This window comes from Pinus tabuliformis, chromosome 5_1, assembly GCF_031772625.1.
Source record: "Pinus tabuliformis cultivar Carrire ecotype Pingquan chromosome 5_1, CPIR1, whole genome shotgun sequence".
Taxonomy (NCBI): domain Eukaryota; kingdom Viridiplantae; phylum Streptophyta; class Pinopsida; order Pinales; family Pinaceae; genus Pinus; species Pinus tabuliformis.
In genome coordinates this window covers 960,925,091-960,948,245 of record NC_142305.1, presented here as the reverse complement: position 1 = coordinate 960,948,245, position 23,155 = coordinate 960,925,091, and positions in this window count along the sequence as shown.

Sequence of the window (23,155 nt, the reverse complement as noted above, 5' to 3'; positions counted from 1 at the left end):
GTGATGACATTTCATCTATGGTGTTCATCAAACACCCTAAACGATGATTCGATAAGGCTTCGCCTTTTTCAGAGGACGTTAACGGGTCCAGCGGCAAAATGGTATATTGAATTGCCTAGAGCTTCGTTCGACAATTTCAGCACCTTAGCCACGACTTTCTTAACCCATTTTCAATTACCAATAAGGTATGAAATGGGAACGGAAATCTTAACCAACTTTAAACAGACAACAGCCACTCACATATCTGATCATATACATGAGTGGCGACGTCATCGTAGGATGGTAAAAACATACGTTCTCGATCAGCTATTAGTTGAATGGTTTATCAAGTCGTTACTTCCTGCAATAACGGAAGATGTGGCGAAGGGGGGAGTCGTAACGGAAGAGCAAGTTATCGCTCGTGCGCAATATCTAGACTTAGTCTATACTCAGTCTGGCACGCTCTATGACAAAATACTGGATGCCCCTAGACCGGAATTCTCAATTCCTCCTCCTCCTAAATCAAACAATGACTCTCATGTCGGTGACGGCGTGATTGGAACGACAAACGCGAAATCAAAAAAGGCCAACTCCAAGAAGGCCCGTAAGATTTCAGATCAAAATGAAAAAGACGAAATTCTTGCTTCGGAAGTAAATGTCGTATCAGCAGATAAAGGCAAAGAAACCAAACAACCAGGAAGCAAGAAGAAGCAAGACAAAGAGAAGAAGAAGAAACAAGGAGAGTCATCTCCTGAAAAAACTTCTTCAAACCCTCCTAGAAATAGGAAACTAAAATATCCATGTCAAATATGTGATGAGGATCATCGGACAGGAGAATGTCCATACAAAGCTGAGCTTAAAAGGGTCTTCAAGAGTTCGCAAACCTCAGCTGTGTTAACTGATCCGTTTCCAAATCCAGGACAAAATCTGGTTGATAGTGGAAATGCTTCCCTGTCGCAAGTGCTTATGTTGTCGATTTCTAAGCAACAAAATGATGCTCTGATTTCAACAAGGAACAAAGATTACGGGAATTCGCAGCTGTCGAACGGCAAGGAAAAAGATCAACCAAGCAGTTCGACAACAACTTCGACAGAAGTTGTACCACCCATCATTCCTGAATTAACAATAAAACCGCCAAAGGGAGTAGTACACAAGTCGACATTTAATCCTCGCGCTAGAGCAGCGCAGCATTATAACATAGTGGAAGATTTGGCCCAATCGTCGTCCGCTATGTCGACTCTTGAAGTACTACAAAATTTCCCATCCCAACGGCAGGCTTTGTTATCAGCCATTGATGGGGTTGATCCTAAGGATTCCAATCTTGTATCCTTTGACCATAAAGGATACGATCCTCAGTTACCAGCTCAACTAGCTTTCCTTATCCAAGTGAAAGCCCTCAACAAAACTGTTCATCGAACAATTATTGATGAGGGGGCATCTACATGTATTATGTCGATGAGTTGCTGGAAAACTTTAGGATCTCCAACCTTGTCACGATCTTCGACAACATTAAAAGCATTCGACGGAAGGACATATACCCCATATGGTATCCTAAATAACTTGAAGGTTGAACTAGGGGGAAAAATAGTAAAAATAGATGTTGAAGTCATCGATGGGAATCTTGATTACAACATCCTACTAGGAAGACCATGGATCTATGCCATGGCAGCTGTTGTGTCGACCTATTTTAGAAAGATTGCATTCCCCTTTCAAGGAGGGATTACGATCGTCGACCAACAAAACTTCCTCCCTAATGGTTCACAAGTTACAAGAAGCATTCCCATGATCCATGGAAGCCCTCATTCGCTTCAGAATATCGGAGTAGGCCTACTAAAAGATCCTATACTAATGGGAACTTTCACTTTTCCACCACCAATCGATTTGGCAGAAGTAGCGTCGATAGGTACCTGCAATATGATATCTTCCACGAAGATCTCAGAAGACGATATCGACATGGATCATGCAATGGTTTTTCCCCCAAGCCTAATAGAAATATTGTAGCAATCAATGTTTCTGGCATGGGAGGCGAACCCAAATCAACGCTCATCAAGCATTTGGGTAGATAGTTCTAGAGAATATGGTACCTTGTTAGATAATCTTCGGCAAAATCACATAAGCAATCTTTTGTTGACGCGTTTCGAACCAACCAGTGTGGTTCATCGTCAGGACAAGTTGAAGACCGATCTAGCTTAGCTTGATTAAATAGAGTGTGCAGAGATTCCAACGGCTATACTACAACGACTAATTTTGACCAATGAACCTGGTCAAACCACTAAATTAGTTAATTAATGTTCCTAGAAATAGGTAAAAAAGAATCCAATTGTTAATTTAAAAATAGGTGAAAAAGAAATCCAACTGTTAATTTAAAAATATATTATCTCAAATCTTAAGAAAATACATACCCATATCTAATATTTTAATTATAATGGTCATTCATATTTATTAAAATAATCTATATTTATTATTATTTCAATATTGTTTTAAAAGGTAATAAATCTCTATTAATCTTAGAAATTAGTTACAATAGGTAATCTTGTAATAATTATTTAATGGTCCTTTGGTAAGATAGATAACTTTTATTTATTATTTAAATATAATAAGTTGTATAAAATAATATATGTTTAATAATTGATCTAAATTTATAATTCCACACAAATTGTTAAATCATTATTATTCCTAGAATTTCGCTACATTAGGTAAATACCATACTTTAGGGATGTTAAAGTCCATAATAGTATAGCTCTATTATTGGTATATCATAATTACTCCTTTAACCTAAGGTCAAATAATCCATATAATTCAATATTTATTTAATCCAATAAAAATATTAAAGTTAACTAGGTCATTGGGTAAATATACTATTACTTATCCGGTAAATACCAAAAGTTAGGGTTGATAAGTATATTAATAATAGTGTAACTAATATCATTGGTAAAACATAATATTTCTTTAAACCTAATGGATTAGCGGATTAGCGAGCATTCGGCTGACTTAAGACATGGTAGGACCAAGTCCTCGGCCTTGGCTGAGCATGCGGGGAAGACTATGCATCATGTATGTATAGAGGAGGCTCAAGTCATTGCCAAAATTGCGCAGTTTCACCATCGCAAATTTAGAGAGGCCCTGGAGATTGAGAAAAGACTGAACAATCTAAATAGGGATGATGGCTGGAAGATTAGCAGTTGCTGGGTCCCAGCCTTGTCTTCCTAGCCTCCTCATTCCCTTTTTGTTAGGTCTTGTGGTTTCTGTCTTCCCCTCCCTTATTTTTCTTTTGGCAGATTTGTCCTATTATTATGGAGTGTCTGAGTCTTTATTAAGTTTTGAATTAGTTTTGGGTTGTTTATTGTATTAACCTAAACCTATTTATGATAAAAAACCCTTTTTAAACTTATAAATAATAATATATTTCCTAATGATATAGTTAACTTTAATATTTTTTGGAATAAATAAATATTGAATAAATATTATTTGGCCATTAAGTTTAAAGAAAAATTATGATTTACCTATTTATGATAAAAAAACCCTTTTTGAACTTATGAATAATAATATATTTCCTAATGATATAGTTAACTTTAATATTTTTTGGAATAAATAAATATTGAATAAATATTATTTAGGAATATAGATTAATTGGCCATTAGGTTTAAAGAAATATTATGTTTTACCAATGATATTAGTTACACTATTATTAATATACTTATCAACCCTAACTTTTGGTATTTACCGGATAAGTAATAGTATATTTACCCAATGACCTAGTTAACTTTAATATTTTTATTGGATTAAATAAATATTGAATTATATGGATTATTTGACCTTAGGTTAAAGGAGTAATTATGATATACCAATAATATAGCTATACTATTATGGACTTTAACATCCCTAAAGTATGGTATTTACCTAATGTAGCGAAATTCTAGGAATAATAATGATTTAACAATTTGTGTGGAATTATAAATTTAGATCAATTATTAAACATATATTATTTTATACAACTTATTATATTTAAATAATAAATAAAAATTATCTATCTTACCAAAGGACCATTAAATAATTATTACAAGATTACCTATTGTAACTAATTTCTAAGATTAATAGAGATTTATTACCTTTTAAAACAATATTGAAATAATAATAAATATAGATTATTTTAATAAATATGAATGACCATTATAATTAAAATATTAGATATGGGTATGTATTTTCTTAAGATTTGAGATAATATATTTTTAAATTAACAGTTGGATTTATTTTTCACCTATTTTTAAATTAACAATTGGATTCTTCTTTACCTATTTCTAGGAACATTAATTAACTAATTTAGTGGTTTGACCAGGTTCATTGGTCAAAATTAGTCGTTGTAGTATAGCCGTTGGAATCTCTGCACACTCTATTTAATCAAGCTAAGCTAGATCGGTCTTCAACTTGTCCTGACGATGAACCACACTGGTTGGTTCGAAACGCGTCGACAAAAGATTGGTTATGTGATTTTGCCGAAGATTATCTAACAATGTTATGGATCACAGAAGTCTAAATTCCTTAATATGGTACCCCTTTAGATCCTTGGTCGCGAGTGCATGGAACCGACGAAGGAATTCTACAATCAATGTTGATTGAAGGGGCACCATGGAATGATTGCGACCATCGTTCCCTTCTTCCAGATTATGAAGAAGATACTCAAGACGACCTTTATCACCCTTCAGTTTTTGAATTTCTATCAAATACTGTAAACACGGTGGATTCCGAGCGAAACTTATCCAATATTGAAGAGACTATAGCTATAAATATCTCGACTAAAACAAATGTTGTAGAGAATATTTATGTCGGCAAAGGTTGTTCTCCTTCAGAACTGGAAATATATAACGCTCTTTTTCGCGAGTTCAGGGATGTCTTTGCTTGGTCATATGATGAAATGCCAGGCATCGACTCGAGTATCGTTGAACATGAAATTAAGATGTATCCAGATGTCAAACCGGTAAGACAACGGCTCAAGCAGGTGCACCCCAAGAAATCCGTTGCCATTAAGGCAGACGTTGAAAAACTTCTCCATGCTGGTTTCATCTACCCGGTTCCTCTAACCGATTGGGTATCGAATATTGTCCCTGTTATGAAGAAACAAGGGACAATTAGAGTGTGTCGATTATAGGGATGTAAATCAAGCTTGTCCAAAAGACAACTACCCTACACCCTTCATTGACCAGATAATTGATGAATGCGCCGGATGTGAAATCTTTTCATTCATGGATGGATTTTCCGGGTATAATCAAATAAATATCCGCCCACAGGACCAGTCAAAGACTGCATTCATTTGTCCATGGGGCACATTCGCATATCGAAAATTACCCTTTGGTTTAAAGAACGCAGGGGCGACGTTTCAGAGGGCAATGAATTATGCCTTCCATGACATCAAGAACATCGTTCAACCATACCTCGACGACCTTCCGGCTCATTCACGAAAGCGGACTGATCATCTGCAACATTTAAGAGCGATATTTCTACTTTGCCGACACTACAAGATACGACTCAATCCGCACAAATGTGTATTTTGCGTCAGTTCTGGTCGTTTACTTGGCTTTGTAGTCTCCAAGGATGGGATTCGTCTCGACCCTTGCAAGGTTCAGGCAATCATCAATTTGCCTCCACCTTCAAATTTGCTTCAGATTCAGAAACTCCAAGGGAAAGCAAACTTTCTGAGGAGGTTCATTCCAAATTACGCAGAACTTGCTAAAGGTTATACTCGTCTTTTGAAAAAGGATGTACCTTTTGTCTGGGATCAGGTGGTGCAAGCTTCCTTTGATGCTCTAAAAGATTCTCTAGTAAAAGCATCATTAATGTATGCCCCGGACTATCAAAGAGATTTTAACTTGTATCTGGCTGCAGCAGATACGACCATTGCGATGGTTTTAGTTCAAGAAGTCGATGGAATCGAACACCCTATATATTATTTAAGTAGAAACTTAAATGATACAGAAAGTAAATATTCTTAAGTTGAAAAACTAGCGCTTGCAGCTGTTCAAGCGATACAAAGGTTTCGACACTATGTCCTCTTTCGGAAAACTACCATTTTGTCTGATTGCAACCCCATGACTTATAGACTGTCGCGACAATTGCTGGGGGGCAAATATTCAAAATGGATAGCAATCCTTCAAGAGTTTGATCTGGAATTCGTAAAATCCAAATCAAAGAAAGCTCTAGTTTTCGCAGAATTATTGTGCGATCTCCCATCGTCGTCCAACGATGAAACATCCGAAGAATCAATCGTGGACGAGAATTTGTTTCTGATATCTACAAGCAATGAGTGGTATGGAGATATAATAATTTATCTCCAAACCCAAAAGTTCAGGCCTAACACCTCTCACTCAGAACAGAAACGTATACGATACCAAGCAAAAGACTACATGATCGTCGGTGATACGCTTTATCGTCGTGGTATCGATACAGTTCTGAGAAGGTGCCTCACCCATGAGGAGGCCGAAAAAACCCTGAATGAGTGTCATTCAGGCACGTGTGGGGGGCATCAATCTGGATATGCTACAACACAGAAAATCTTACGAGCAGGATACTTCTGGCCAACCATGTTCAAAGATTGCATAACCGCAGTCAGAAGTTGCCATGCTTGTCAAATTTTTGATAGCAAAACCAGAAGACCACCCGCACCTTTACAGCCAATAGTTGTTGTTGGTCCTTTCGCCAAATGGGGCATTGATTTCATGACATGTAACCCCACCTCGACCGGGGGGCATGGGTATATTATAGTCGCCATTGACTATTTTACCAAATGGGCCGAGGCGATGCCTACATTAGATAACACTGGTGAAACAGCTGCCCTTTTCTTTTTCAATCATGTAGTCGCCAGATTCGGCGTACCACAGGCTATAGTTATGGATCATGGATCGCATTTTCGCAATCACATGATGGTTGAATTAGCTACCAAGCTAGGGCTATCTCACGACAGTTCTACCCCGTATTATCCGCAAGCCAACAGACAAGTTGAAGCGATCAACAAGGTCCTGAAGCGTATGCTGCAAAGGATGATCGGGGTTCACAAAAGAAGGTGGCACCTAATCCTGTACTCAGCCTTGTGGGCCTACCACACATCGGTAAGGAATGCGACCGAGTTCACGCCTTTCCAACTGGTATATGGCCTGGAAGCAGTCTTACCATTCCAGTGTGAAATCTCGTCTCTTAAACTCGCAATTGATCTCCTCCCCGAAACTTCAGAAGAAGAGGCCCGTTTCTTGGAATTAATCCAATTGGATGAAACCCGTCGTGATGCCGCGTTGGCTAACGAAGCCCATAAGAAACGAGTCAAGGCGCAGTTCGACAAAAATGTCAAACCCCGTGTCTTCTCAGAAGGTGACTTGGTCTTGCTTTACGACCAAGAATCCGATAAATTGGGAGCAGGTAAATTTAATTCTTTATGGATGGGCCCCTATATTGTTAAACGAGTGTTAGCAAAAGGAGCCTATGAGTTAATGGATTATGACGGAATTCCACTGGCGCAACCCCGTAACGGGTTGTACCTCAAGCGTTACTATGCTTAAATAGTGACCGATATGCATGCACCTCGATTTGTGTTATTATGCTGGGGGCATGCAAAATCATCATCGAGCAGTTTTAGCACACAGTTCATGCTCGTTAAAAAATAAACGCAAGATCTGAGCAGTTTTAGCACATAGTTCATGCTCGTTAAAAAATAAACATAAGATCAAGCAAATGTTTCCACCCGCGTTTAAGCTCGTTAAAAAATGAACTATTCCGGTAAATAACCACCGTGAACGTAATATCATCAGCCATTAAAGCCTTGGTCGTGTTTTCCCATCACCTCCACTTTTCCATTGGCCGATCATTCACATCCATATGATTGTTTACCCATTTTGAGGAACAGCTGCGAAGAGTGATTTCACTAGCCATCCTTGTGACACTGTCGTGATTTGGAAATTCCAATCCTTCCCTGGAATCAGCTGCTAACTTTTTTTATCACTCGTTCCTCAAAAGATGAGTCTTCTTTAAGCTCTTTTCATCTGACTCGTGAAATATGAAAAGATTGCCGAGTTTTGCCCTTCCAGCTCGATAAAGTGACCGGAAGAGCTATCCCTCCTCTAGATTTTAATCTTTTTGGACCTGAGGGATTATTGCACAAAAAGATCGAGCGCTTGTTTTATTCGACTCGTTAAAGATATCGAAAATTCATCCCTTCTGTATTGTTTTATACTTTTTCGGACTTAAGGGATTAGATGACGAAAAAGGTCTTTTGGAGTTAACTTTATGTACCTTTTCAGACTCTCTAAAGATGAAAAGGACCGAGTTATCCTTGTCGTTAGACTCGTTAAATGCATGAAATAGCGACAAACTTGTCTTTAGACGAGAACGAGTTTCACTATCGCTAGGCTCATTAAAACATAGCGATGGGCTTGCCCGAAGGGCAAGTTATAGAACAAGCATATGTTATCCTCCTCAAGCTTGACAAAAATAAATAGGTACTGGTCAGCAATGACTGGGGAAAAATTGGGAGAAACTCAAGAAAACTTTGATGGTAGCAAGTCGCTCTTGAACATGACACTTTTCCTCCGTACCACAATCGGGTTGGGTTGTTTCATTCACCGGTCACCTCGCCATGGTCTCGCCATACCATCCATATTTGGGGTAATGCTACCGATCCATCGCATAAGTGTCGCCATATGTTCAAGAGAAGTCGTTCAGAGAAGTCACCTGTGTCCCATCCACTACCATACATTATACTCTTTCATGACCGCCACCCTGAATCATATGTCATCAGATCGTTTTCACCTCCATCAAAATCATTAGCTCCGTTCTGTGTCATTGATGTGGGATTCATTAAGGCCCTCCTTTGACGGATCACTTATTGTCGACATCAGCTCATTATCCAAGAAGTTGATCTAGGAACACCCCCTTCAGTACTTTGAAGCTTGCATGCCTCAATGGCAAGTTTCTCACTTCCGGCGACAGGTACACATCAATGACCTTCGACCAAAAGATTTTGCGTGGTGTTCGACGCCAAGTCCTCTATTCACACCATGTGAATTGTACTGCAGTACCTTGAGGGTCATCTTCATTATCGGTGATTCCTCTCGCGCTTGTTAACAGTTTACATCATTGACTGGTAATCAAGCGATGTCTTTCCATGTTCGACTTCAGAACAATTCTCACATGGATCGACTTGTACTTAGAGTGAAGATCGGACAAGATTGAAGACCCCGGATCTAGTTTCATCCATCCGAGCTGCGATATATATTCAGAAAATAAAGACATAGAAATGTACAGCTTTACAGCACAGATAATCATCCTACCAAAAGGATGATGGCTCTATCAGAATCATCAGTCTATCATCAGACGATTGTCTGTTATATGTACATGAAAATGAATTTATAAAGCTGAGCATGGGAATTCCCGCCTCAGCTAGATCGTGAAAAAAGTATGAAAATAATGTATTGTATTGTATTGTATTACAGGTCTCCTCCCAGCATTGAAAGAACTTCGGATCCTCCTAATAAAGCATTTCACCCGATAAACAGCCTCATACTTTAGGGGGCAACTGTTATAGACATTTTTGTGCCTTACAGATATAAGCATGAAATTTCCATAATCCAAGGGATCCAAAGTCCCTAAACATGTTGTTCCTACCCCTAGAGGAACAAGGCTAACAAACCACAGCAATTCACAGAAGTTCTCTACCAGAAACTGCTCAAAAACAAGTCAATTCAGAATCAGTTCAGAGGCTCCACTAGCTGTCTACGCTGAAATGCAGAGATTACACTGGCTAGGTGCACTGCAATGCAAGTAGAAGCACTACCAGGGTGCGCTGAGTGGGAAATGACAAATGGCAAGTTCATTCAACGAGGTGGAAAGACCCTGGAAGCTTCCAGAATCTTCTCCAATGACACTTGCCTCAATGAATTCGACTAGTGATGAGTAAGAGGCTCTTAGTCTCCAAGTGGAAGCAAGAACTGACAGAGGGAGAGGACACTAGTCAGATCTCAAGCTGACTCATCCTCTCTCCAAACATCTATATATGGATCTCTCCTCCATGAGATCCAGGAGGCTGGAATTTTGTTATTGCAAAGAATTGCTGTTGGTTTGAGATTGGAATCATTGGATGCTTAATGCTTTGAAGGGAGGTGAAGAAAGGATTTCATTCACTGGGAGGTAGATGCTGGATTGGAACTCTCTTGGTTGTATCTCCTCTTGAACCTTGTTATTCATCATTAAAGCTATCTTGGTTTCTCCTATATACTGATGTATCTTTGATGTATGATTGCATTAGTATGTTTAGTTTATTTCTAATCCTAAACTAGTTATGAATATGAATCTATGTCTTTGTGTAGTGTTCTCTTCTTGTGATCTTGCAAGAACCTGTTGAAGCTGGGCGAGCAAGAAGGCAAGTAGCTGGGAACTCTCAAAGAGAAGAGAAACCGGATCGAGGGACAAACGGAAGACACCAGTTAGTCCATCTATCTCTCTTCATTCTTAATTCATAAAGGAAGAATACTAGAATAGTTGTTTCTGTTTGTTGCTAAGGCACTGTCACACCTTAGGTGGATAGGATCGTCCTGCATAGGCATTTTTCCCCACAACACTTACTCATGTAAATAATCAATAGGAAAGCCAGGATCATAATGCTATTACCGACACCTACAACAAGTAATTATCATCCACTTGACTTTCTAATAGAGTCACAAACATTATACCTTCATCCCATTGATGGTTTCAGTTATATAAAATACAAATCCTGGGATTTTCCCATCCATCCAACATTTACATAAATACATCAATTCAATAAATAATAGCTATGTTATGCAATACAAGCAATACATGTATTTCCCCAATCCTTCCTGTCATATGAGCATTCATATGCACATGCAAACAATCAACATACATAACCATATATGTAACGCCTCACCCAAAATTTACCAAAATTCACAATCTCTTTAGGGTAAACATGAGACAAGTGTCACTATGACATGACCCAACCTACAAGTTCTAGTTATGGAAGTGGGGCCGACAAACCGAAAACTTACTGACATACCACAAGGACTACAGATTACTCACGAGTAGGACAACCACCCCAGGTGATCAAACCCCGAGTTGTAACCCTTTTTCTCTGACCTAATACCCCAACCACACACATAACAAGGAAAGAGTGAGGTTATAGGCCTCCAAACACATGCATAGGCCTGTTTCCATGCGGTTATGGCCTAAATCCTTCAGTTATGAGCATGCCGTTTTGGGATATTTGCCACCTTTTCAAGACAACCTCCAGACCACTACCCATAATCTCTTGTAACCTTCTAGAATGCAATCAAAGGTAATGAAAAATCCATCCAATCAAAACTCAAGCAATAACTTGACCCATCTAAAAAGACATTTCTTCAAACATGTAAGCTACAAGTCATGAATGTATATCTTATCATAGACTTGTAGTCTTCATCTGAGAATCGACCAGAAGGCTCTAAGCCCTCTCTAGATAGTTGTAATAACACTTGTTAGTCCATGCATTCATCAAACATTCAATAACTTATTAAAACATGTTAACAGCCATAGATAGAATACATAATCTAACCAACATAGAAACCATAACAGTTAAACCATAATATCACCAACATAATCACTACAAGTATTCATAAATCATAGTAGGAAAATAACTCTTATTATATATGAAAATACCAACCAATTCAGGGACTTCAACGTACCACCCGACCATAGATTAGGCTGAACCAAATCTCTCTTTCAGCCAATCACCCCCATGCCATATTCCAAGCATGAATGTGGGAACTTATGAAATAAACCAAAACAAAACTAATCAGGGCTTCTAGCTATAATAACCCTCATGAAAATTTCATGTAATAAGAGTTAATAAAGGCAAAATAAGACAACGGTTAAAGGACACTTATTACAAGCTGAATGTTGGGCAAAGATATCATAGTGGGCATCACTGGATGTGTGTTTTTGGCTAAGGAAAATTGGAAAAGGCTAAGGGAAAAAGACATTTTTGGCACATTATTTATGAAAATAAATGAAATTAGGAGAAAAGTAAGGTGAAAGGTCACATGTTGCATGTGAGGAGGAAATTGAAGGAAAATAATAGAAAATGAAGAAAATAGAGGCCTCATTAATAAAAAGGCTTATGAGGATCAGTTGGTAACCTTTTGTCATTTCAATTTTGGAGCTCTCTCATTATTCTCTCTCTTTCACTCTTGGTTACTTGGAGTTTTTCTTGGAGAACACTAGTTTTAGAGAAAGGAAGGAAAAACAGGCAAGGGAAAGGAAGGAAAGAAAGGATCAAGGAAAGGAAAGCAGGATCAAGCAGTTTCAATAGGAATACTTGAAGGTAACCTTTGGTATGTGTGATTTCCTAGCTGGTTTGGACATGCATGGATTTTCATGTTGGTGTATGGTTCTCTTACTATCGGTGGCATGGTTTTGATGGGTTATAACAGTAGTTTTTAGCCTAGCCTTTTGTTTTTTCGAATGCCATGGTATGTTGGGATGTTTATCTCAGTTTTGAGCTCTGGTTTGCTAGATGGATTTCAAAATCCTAGGTGGAGGTGGTCTCAAGGTTCATTCCCAAAGGCTTAGAAATCCCTTGACATATTTTGGTGGGATACATAGTAAATCTTAAGGGAGAAGTCTCGGATTAGGGCATAGTGATCAGAGTTTGGATTGCAGTAAAGCCTGAGAGACTGGTCTTGATTTAGGGCCTAGTGATCCAAGATTGGATTGTGGTAAATCTTGAGAGACAAGGAGACGGAAAATTCATCAAGGATAGTTGGATTCCAGATGACATTCCAAGTTTGGTTCGGTTGTCATCGAACCACTGGTTTCGGTGTGATCAGGGTTTGATGAGGGTGGAGGTGGTTTAACATCTGGATTCCCTTGGTTGTTCTTAGATTGGTTGTTCAATGAGATCCCACATTCTTCCTTGGAATATGGCATGGGTGTGACTAGCTGAAAGAGAGATTTGGTTCATCCATGTCTATGGTTGGGTGGTACATGGAAGTCCTAAACCTGGTCAGATTTTCCTATGATTAATAAAAGCTAAGTTCTCTTACTTTTGCACTGGTTTATATGTGGATTTAATAGATGTCATATCTCTGATATTTATATGGATTTATGTTGCTTATAAGCATGGTTATATGACTGGTTAATATAATTGATGATATAATAGTTCAATGGAGAAGGTGGCAATCCTTTTGGTTATGCTTCATAAGTCCTTTCAGTCATTTATGCTCTGTCTTGTATCCTAGACCTATAGATTACATTGATGCCAAGTGTGTGAAAGAAGGTGAGTCCCGGTTGGGGATGCTTGGGCCGAGTCCTAAGGTTTATTTTTGATTTGTTTATATTTTCATCATGTATTTGATGGATTCTGAAGGTTATAACAAGTTCTGGGTAGAAGTCGGGATTCTGGACTAGAAAAGTGGCTCAAATACTAGGGACTCTAGCACAAGTTTGTTGAACAAAGTCCAGGGAAGCTGGCACATAGGCCTGTGAGAGTGACTTTGGCTTCTGGTCATTTTCTTCAATATAGCATGAGAGCAACCAGGGGTTAAAAGGCTTAAATAATCCGTGGGGCTCAGGGACATGATGTATGAGTGTGATGGGCCTCTAAATTAGACATAAATTAAGGCCCATGCCTCTAACTTAAAACATAAATTAAAGCCTATGGCCATCCTTTAGTACATTAAACCTCTCTTTTTGCATTATATAATTTATTTTTAGCTTTAATATATTCATTAGGAAGGTTTATGAATAATTGAATATTTGTGCCTAATATTGTTTTTTTTTTGTGGAATATTATGAGAATATTGGGCAGATTATGAAGAGTTGGAGGAGGAGATAATTTAGGAACTTGTTCCCTACTACTGGAGAATCAATAATAAATAGTAATTCAACAAGATATTATGGAATTATGGCACAAATTGTGGAACTCCAATGATTGAGAAAATCTAGGAATGTGTTCCACTAATCAAGGGAGCAGATCCACTAATCAAGGTATTTCGGTGGGGAAATATTCCTCCATCCATGGGGAATGATTCTTAATAATTTTTTATAAGTACCAAGTCAAATTTTCTTCTAGGGAATGATTGAGAAAATCTAGGAATGTGTTCCCTACCATTTAATGCAAATTCCTAGTATTGGGGACTAGATCCACTAATCAAGGGATTTTGGTGGGGAAAGCTTCCTCCATTCATGGGGAATGATCCCTAATAATTTTTTATAAGTTCCAATTCTAATTTTCCTCTAGGGGGAGGTTTTCATTAGTGTTATCGTGGAGAGAGGTTGTATTCTTGCAGCTCCATTGTATTTTCTTGCAGGGATGTAGTTCTATTGATGAAAATAATGAAGACTGGTGTCATGTTCAGCTTCTAAATCTTGTTCTCCTCCATAGGTCTCTGAGTGTCCTTAGTCTTGGCCATCTCAGGAGCCTCAGAGCCCTTTTTTATCATTTTCTTTCCTTATTTTCATTTCTTATTCACATGCATCTCTAGTTTTTATTTCTTTATATTTCTGCATTTAGTATTAATGATTTCTTGTTGTAGGATTGAGTTAAATGGTTGATGTAAGTTATTTTGCAAGATAACAAGCATTATTTCATCCTTTTAAAATCTTTGGAAGTTCATAATAATCATTGAGTTTCTTGGATTAGTCTTCTCATTACCAAATCTAGATTGTTGGACCTCCTTTTTAGCAAAGAACAATAAATTTCTGCTATGTTTTAGAGCATGCTAACGAGATTCAATATAATTAATTCCACTTGAATTAGATCAAAAAATAATTATAGTTCATAGAAAAAATTACCCCATTTCATTTACAATTGATTTGGTTAGGCATTTTTCAAATTTACTAGCTCACTAGTTCTCGAATTTCTAGATTTTTGACTAGTAATGTTTTTTATTTTTTTTGCATGGGTTAACAAAGGTATTTTTGAGTGATTCCACTTGGAATGGATACCTAAGACATCCTAGTTAATACCAATATTTGTCACATACAATTTGGATTTTATTTTCTTGGTCATTCGATGAACTATTGTAAATCTGTACATCCTGTAGGAAATTAGGGGATCCTCTAGGAAATCACTGTAGCATCTTGTAGGAAAGCATGTTTTGAGGCCGAATTGAGGAAAAATCCTCTAGGAAGCTAGAAAAACGTCCCTACTTGTCTCCCAAGCCTTATGACCATTCATCATCATCTCCAAGCCACCTGACACATCACCAAAAGAGATTAGCTTTCACACTCTCACAAGAAAAAAACAAAAAGAAAAACAAATTTATTTTATTCATTTACATGCACAGTAGTAGAAGGTTTGATGGTTGAATCTGCATGCTTAGGATAGTAGGATTGAATAAATGTTAACTTAGCATTCTTTAAAAGCAAAGCCTCTTAGGAGTTAGTTAGAAAATGGTGTGTTTTAGCATTTGATTCCATTCTCTTTCCTTGTACTTTCTTTCTTGCAATAGGTTAAGGTTGCATTTTGAACATTTCATTTTCTTAAATTAGTTTAGGATTTGAATTTAGTACATACACTCCATTAGATTATGACAACAAAGGAATGACACATTGTATGCTGCACATATAGTTCTGATACCTCTTAAGTTTGTACGAACCCCGGGTTGATAATTAAAGTCGGTAGCCTTGAGAGTTTCAACATTGTTATTGCAATACTGAGGCTCATCACTTTTTGGCACCATTACTGGGGAGGTGTCAAAGTATGCATTGTTTTCTTCCCTAGTTGATTCATTTATTTTTACTTTTTGAAAAAACAAAAAAATATTTGTATTAGGCATATTTAATTCCAAAAGTAGAAAATTGCATTTCATTAGTGTTTTCATTCAATCATAAAAACAAAACACAAAATCTCCAACACCAACCCACGCCCATTTGATCACGTGGTGCAGTAAGAGCCACATCACCATTCACTTTTGCAGGTAGAAGAAGAAGATGTCAAAGAATGTGGAAGAAATGGATGGAGATGATGACAATGAGGAAATGGATGGAGATGATGACAATGAGGAAAATCCTCTTGGATTTCCCATTCAAGATACTGATGGTAGTGTGCACATGAAGAACATCCCTCCATCTTTTCTTCCAAAATTTCATGGTCTAAGGTCAAAGGATCTGGAACCTTTCTCTTTGAATTTGAAATTGTTTGTATCAGGGAAAATTTTAAGAACCCCCCCTAAATTTATAAATATAATAAATGGGCGAATCTCCATGGTATATAGGAAAAATGGAAGGCGATTTTATCAATAATATAATATGTATATATAATTTTTTGGCGAATTTCTCACCAGGCATGGCGAATATTTTACTCAATTATAAAATCTTGTAAGATCTTGGCGAGTCTTTCACTAAATAATAAAACTTTGTAAAGTCCTAGTGAATCTTAGCATAGGCTACATGCTGGTTTAATTCCCCCATTTAAATAGGCTACATTCCAGGTGAATACCATGGGTCAATACCATGTGCCATTTTGGTGAATACCATGGGTCAATACCATGTGCCATTTTTATTTTTATTAATTCTAATATTAGGGTTAATAATGGTTTTTGCATGGTATTAATAAGAATCTAGTCCATGGTATTTGTCCCATAGTATTTTGGCCATAGGTTTCACCTAAATATAACCCATTTTTTGAGTGTTCGTAAATATAAGGTGACTTATGGAGTAAATATAAAAAAATGTTTTATTTGTTTACCATACCTCTTGTTTAGTTATATTTTTATTAATTTACCATACCTCTTTTACAAATATGGTATTTGGCCCATAGGATTCACTTAAATAAAACCTCTTTCTTGAGCCTTCATAAATAGAGCGAGGGTTATGGACTAAATATAAAAAGAGGTTTTATTTATTTACGATACGTCTAGTTTATTTATATTTTTATTTATTTACCATACCTTTTGAGTAAGTATAAAAAGACGTTTTATTTATCTACCATACCTCCACTTTACTTATATTTATATTTGTTTACACCCTTACATGTATATAAGGTGACTTATGGAGTAAATATAAAAATGTTTTATTTATTTACCATACCTCTCATTTATTTATATTTTTATTAATTTACCATACCTCTTTTATAAATATGGTATTTGGCCCATAGGATTCACTTAAATAAAACCTATTCTTGAAAATGGGCGAATGGATTCACTTAAATAAAACCTATTCTTGAAAATGGGTGAATGGAAGGTTGTAAGTCCTAATTTCAAGGGCTAAATTTACCTTTTTTACCCTCTCCCTTAAAATAAGGTGGGCTATTTGAGGTGATTTGTAAAAATGTACTATGATACAAAATATTCGCCCACTAAAAAATTAAAACCCCTTAATCCCGCCAAAGGGCGAACATTCGCCCCTAAAATTATCCTTGGTTTGTATATCTTATGGTTATTTATTAAAAACTCAAAAACTAAGATTGTTTCCAGCAACATTGAAGGATAGAGCTCTTAGATGGTTCATGAGTTTAGGGACTAATTCAATAAGATCATGGAATGATATGCAAAATATATTTATAGAAAAATATAAAGATCGTGATCTTAAAGAAGAAATCTTTAGAATGAATAAAAGAGAAGATGAGAGCCTTGAGGATCTAATAGAGAGGTTCATGTACAATGTTAAGAGGGGAAAACCACATCATTTAGGATCTGACACACTAAAAACCCTCTTACTTAGAACAATTAGGGATGAATGGATTGATCTCCTTAATATCATGAGTAGAGGTGATGTATACCAATTATCATTTGAGGAAATTTGTGAAACATGTCAACACATATCAAGAGGAAAATCAAGAGTAGGTAAATCAATATCAAGATCGGTAAGTCAAGCTAAACTTGGAAATTTGTTTGATGACTTTAAAACATAAATTATTAGAAATATAACCAAACAAGTAGAAATGTTAAGAATACAAAATGAGAAAAAAGAAGATGTTTGTGTTGTCCATGCAGAATCACATGATGTTAAATGTTGCTCCTCATTACCAAGGTTGAAGGAAGTTCACCAAGAGGACAATGGAGCAATTCAATTTCCAATGCAGCAATGTTATATAGCTCTAAGAGGACCATGGAAGCCTATTCAGCCTGATATGATGCAAGAGCCTAATTCAAAATTTCAAGGTTATGCACATCCACCTCAAAGTAATTAGAACACACCCTTTCCTTGGCAACATTGGTCATCTCAACCCCAAAACCAATCTTGGCAACAAGGTTGGCAAGGAACTTATGGGAGCCATCCACAATATCCTCAGTGTTTTCCTCAGTATCCTCCATACCAAACTCCATGTTATCCTTACCATTCACCTCCACCACAACCACAACCCCATCCACATCCATCTCAAATACACTCCCACTCAACTACCTGTACCACCATTTCCAAACCCACACATTGAAGTAGCTCATCCCACTTACAATGTTGAGGTACAAAACTTCCAAACATCTCCTCTTGAGCTCAATGGTATTCACCATAGCTCAGGAAAAGTATTGAAAAAAAGAGATTATCTTGATATCATTAAAGGACCACATCTAGAAGAAGAAGATTCAAATAGGAAGACCATAGAACCATGGGATGCGATTGATGAAGAACAAACATCAAAATTAAATATCGAGAGAACTCCATTATGGTTACATCAAATCCTCCATGTATTCAAGAGAACAATCAGAAAAAAGAGGAAGATTTGAAGGTCATGGTAGAAGAAGACATGAAGAATGATCCAAATCAACAAAAGGACCAAGGACATCACAACTATATTGAAACATGGTTCTAGATAGTCACTAAGTTGCAGCATCACTCTTTTCTTCAACTATTCTTGATCCTTTTAAGGTAAAATCATTTGGTCTCTGAAATCCAGGTACATGTCAAAGCATTCATTTCAAGCCTACACATCATTTTTTATATCATCTTGATGTGCACATGGCTCCATTGGAAGTATTCTTATACTTGAAAGTGATTTTGTTTTTCAAGTAGGGTAGGGTAGAAGAAGAAGAAAAAAAAAGAGGAAAAAAAAAAAAATCTAAGGTGAAAACCTCCTTGGAGGCGCCTTAGATTGGCTCATTGATTGAAAACCTCCATGAGACAGTCAATGGGTTGGAAAAAGGAAAAAAAAGGAAGAAAAAATAAGATCCTATGTGAAAACCTCCTTTGAGGCACCTAGGTAGACCTACTAGTTGAAAGCCTCATTAAGCATTTAGTAGGCCTAGAAGAAAAAAGAGAAAAAATAAAAGAAATCCTTGCTCCATGCATCTCTTTGATAAATGCATGTACTCTCCGACATCTGCAAGCAACAAGAACAAGTTGGTACCAAAAGGAAAATTGGTCAAGCCTAGTGAAAAGAAGTCAAATTTTGACTTTCTCCTCATTTGCTCAAGTTCTCCAACAAGGCCAAGGCCATGCCAATCCATCACCCTCATCTATTTTCACCATCCACCCATCATTCTCAAGCTTCTACCATTCAATTTTCTTGTTGTCCTAAAAAACTACAGGATGCTCTGTCTTACTACAGGATACAAAAGTACATAGAGCAAAATTTGTTTTTGCCATAAATTGAAAACCATGCATCCATTTGCCAAGTTGTTTCATGGGGAGATGCATATGGATGATGGTGACATGCTCAAGCAATTTTAGCAAATTCCAACACACAGTTTCCAAGAAATTGGCCTCCATCACCTTTAGCCATTTTTCCATTTTCCCAATATTCGTGCATCCATTTAAAAAGTTGTTTCATGGGGAGATGCACATGGATGATGGTAACATGTGCAAGCAATTTTAGAAAATTCCAGTGCATAGTTTCCAAGAAATCGACCTCCATCACTTTCAGACATTTTTAGTTTTTCTCGAGATCCGTGCATCCATTGACCAAAATTTTTCTATGGGGAAGTGCATAATGATGATGGCAACATGCTCAAAAAGCTTGAGCTCAATCTAGTCTACCGTTTGGGAGATATAGACAAAAGTCACTGTCTTATAAACCTACAAGATGCAGAACAAAACCTACAAGCCTGGAAGTGAGCGGTTTTAAAGAGATCCAGAGGTCAAAGAAGCTCCTCCTGAGCTTAGCAGCAACATCAGGATCATCAGCATCACCATCCAACACCTGCACATCAACATCAACTCAGTAGCAGCATGCATGTCTCTCCAACAACCATCAGGTAGGTACAGGTATGTAATATTCTTGAACTCTTCTCTTGAGCATATTATAGTTAGAAATTTTTTGTCAATGCATGAGAGATGGGGTTTTATAAGCTAAGGATGGGTCAACAGTCTCAGCCACCTTCAACTAGTTGATTGTAGCTCACTCCTTCACTCATGCAATGTTGAAAAGTCAAATTATGAAGGTTGATGATTTCAAGGAATGAGGACAACAGTTAAAAGAAGAATTTTTTGCAAAGGCCAAGTCACCATAGCACTCCAAACCCTCCATCCACTTCATACCACTATCTATTCATCATTCATCGATCCCATTTTATTCTTGAGAAAAAAAACAAGAAGAGCATCCTCTCCATTTTCACAAACCTACACCACTCCCTTTGAGCCCTAACATCATCATCCAATCCCTCTTCATCATTTCTCATCACTCCCATACAATTAGAAGACTCTGAAGGAAGAAGGAATGACTACTACAAGAAGGCAGAATGCTGCTACAAGAAGGAAGAAAAGAAAAATTGTGCTAAAACCCAAAATGACAGTGCCTAAGAGAGACCTAATCAAAATAGAGAACTCCAAGGCCATTAGGCAATCATCTAGGCCACAAGGGAGAAGAAGAAGGCAACAAAAAGAAATAAGGCATTCACCATCAAAATATAAATCAAACTGCAGTGATGAAAAGAGGTGTTCCAAGAGGTCTCCAATATCTTTCTAGCTTTTTTCCAGGGCCTAATACTGGGAGAAATGCATGGGAGCCAAGTTGAGGGCTTGTTCTAACCTCTTTATCATTTATGCTCAAAACTAGTTTCCTATAGTTTTAACAGGGTTTCCTGTAGGTTTGATAAGAATTCCTACAGGATGTCCTAGTTCTCATCTAAATGAATTTTGAAGGTGTTAGAGATGTTCAAATGGTGGAACAAGGTGGCAAAAGGTTGATAAGGATATGGAAGACCTTGCTAAACAAAAAAATATTCAAGAACTCATCTTGAATAAGGGAAAGAAAGCAAGCTAATGGTCTCAAGAAACAATGATTTTTATTTGAACAAATATGTTTTTGGGCTTGTCCTTGCAGAGCTTACAACCAAGATTCTTAATGCAAAAGAGAGTGGCCACTAGAGCCATGGATGAGGCATAATGAGGTCACTAAGTTTCTCAGAGGATGAGCAACACTTTCAGTAGGGGGGTATGATGGGCCTCTAAATTAGACATAAATTAAGGCCCATGCCTCTAACTTAAAACATAAATTAAAGCCTATGACCATCCTTCAGCACATTAAACCTCTCTTTTTGCATTAGATAATTTATTTTTAACTTTAATATATTCATTAGGAAGGTTTATGAATAATTGAATATTTGTGCCTAATATTATTATTTTTTTTGGAATATTATGAGAATATTGGGCAGATTATGAAGAGTTGGAGGAGGATATAATTTAGGGACTTGTTCCCTACTACTGGAGGATCAATAATAAATAATAAGTCAACAAGATATTATGGAATTATGGCACAAATTGTGGAACTCCAATGATTGAGAAAATCTAGGAGTGCGTTCAACTAATCAAGGGAACAGATCCACCAATCAGGGGAGCAGATCCACTAATCAAGGGATTTCGGTGGGGAAAACTTCCTCCATCCACAGGGAATGGTTCTTAATCATTTTTTATAAGTACCAAGTCGAATTTTCCTCTGGGGAATGATTGAGAAAATCTAGGAATGTGTTCCCTACCATTTAATGCAAATTCCTAGTATTTGGGACTAGATACACTAATCAAGGGATTTTGGTGGGGAAAGCTTCGTCCATTCATGGGGAATGATTCATAATCATTATTTATAAGTACCAAGTCGAATTTTCCTCTAGGGGGAGATTTTCATTACTGTTATTGTGGAGAGAGATTGTATTCTTACAGCTCCATTGTATTTTCTTGCAGGGATGTAGTTTTATTAATGAAAATAATGAAGATTGGTGTCATGTTCAGCTTCTAAATCTTGTTCTCCTCCATAGGTCTCTGATTTTCCTTGGGCTTGGCCCTTCCAAGAGCCTCAGAGCCCTTGTGTATCATTTTCTTTCCTTCTTTTCATTGCTTATTCACATGCATCTCTAGTTTTTATTTCTTTCTATTTCTGCATTTAGTATTAATGATTTCTTGTTGTAGGATTGAGTTAAATGGTTGATGTAAGTTTTTTTGCAGGATCACAAGAATTATTTCATCCTTGGAAAATCTTTGTAATTTCATAATAATCATTGAGTTGCTTGGATTAGTCTTCTCATTTCCAAATCTAGATTGTTGGACCTCTTTTTTAGCAAAGAACAATAAATTTCTACTATTTTTTAGAGCATGTTAATGAGATTCAATTGAATTAATTCCACTTGCATTAGATCACAAAAACATTCTAGTTCATAACAAAAACTACCTCATTTCATTTACACTTGATTTGGTTAGGCATTTTTCAAATTTACTAGCTCACTAGTTCTTGAATTTCTAGATTTTCGACTAGTAATGTTTTTTTATTTTTTTTGCATGGATTAACATAGATCCTTTTGAGTGATTCCACTTGGAATGGGGACCTAAGACATTTTAGTTAATACTAAAATTTTTCCTATCAAATTTGGATTTTATTTTTTTGGTCATTCGACGAATTATTGTAAATCTGTACATCCTGTAGGAAATCAGGGGATCTTGTAGGAAATCACTGTAGCATCATGTAGGAAAGCCTGTTTTGAGGCTGAATTGAGGAAAAATCCTCTAGGAAGCTAGAAAATGGTCCCTACTTGTCTCCCAAGCCTTATTACCATTCACCATCATCTCCAAGCCACCTGCCACATCACCAAAAGAGATTAGCTTTCACACTCTCACATGAAAAAAACAAAAAAAAAAAAAAAAAATTATTTTATTAATTTACATGCACAACAATAGAAGGTTTGATGGTTTGAATCTGCATGCTTAGGATAATAGGATTGCATACATGTTAACTTAGAATTCTTTTGAAGCAAAGCCTCTTAGGATTTAGTTAGAAAATGGTGTG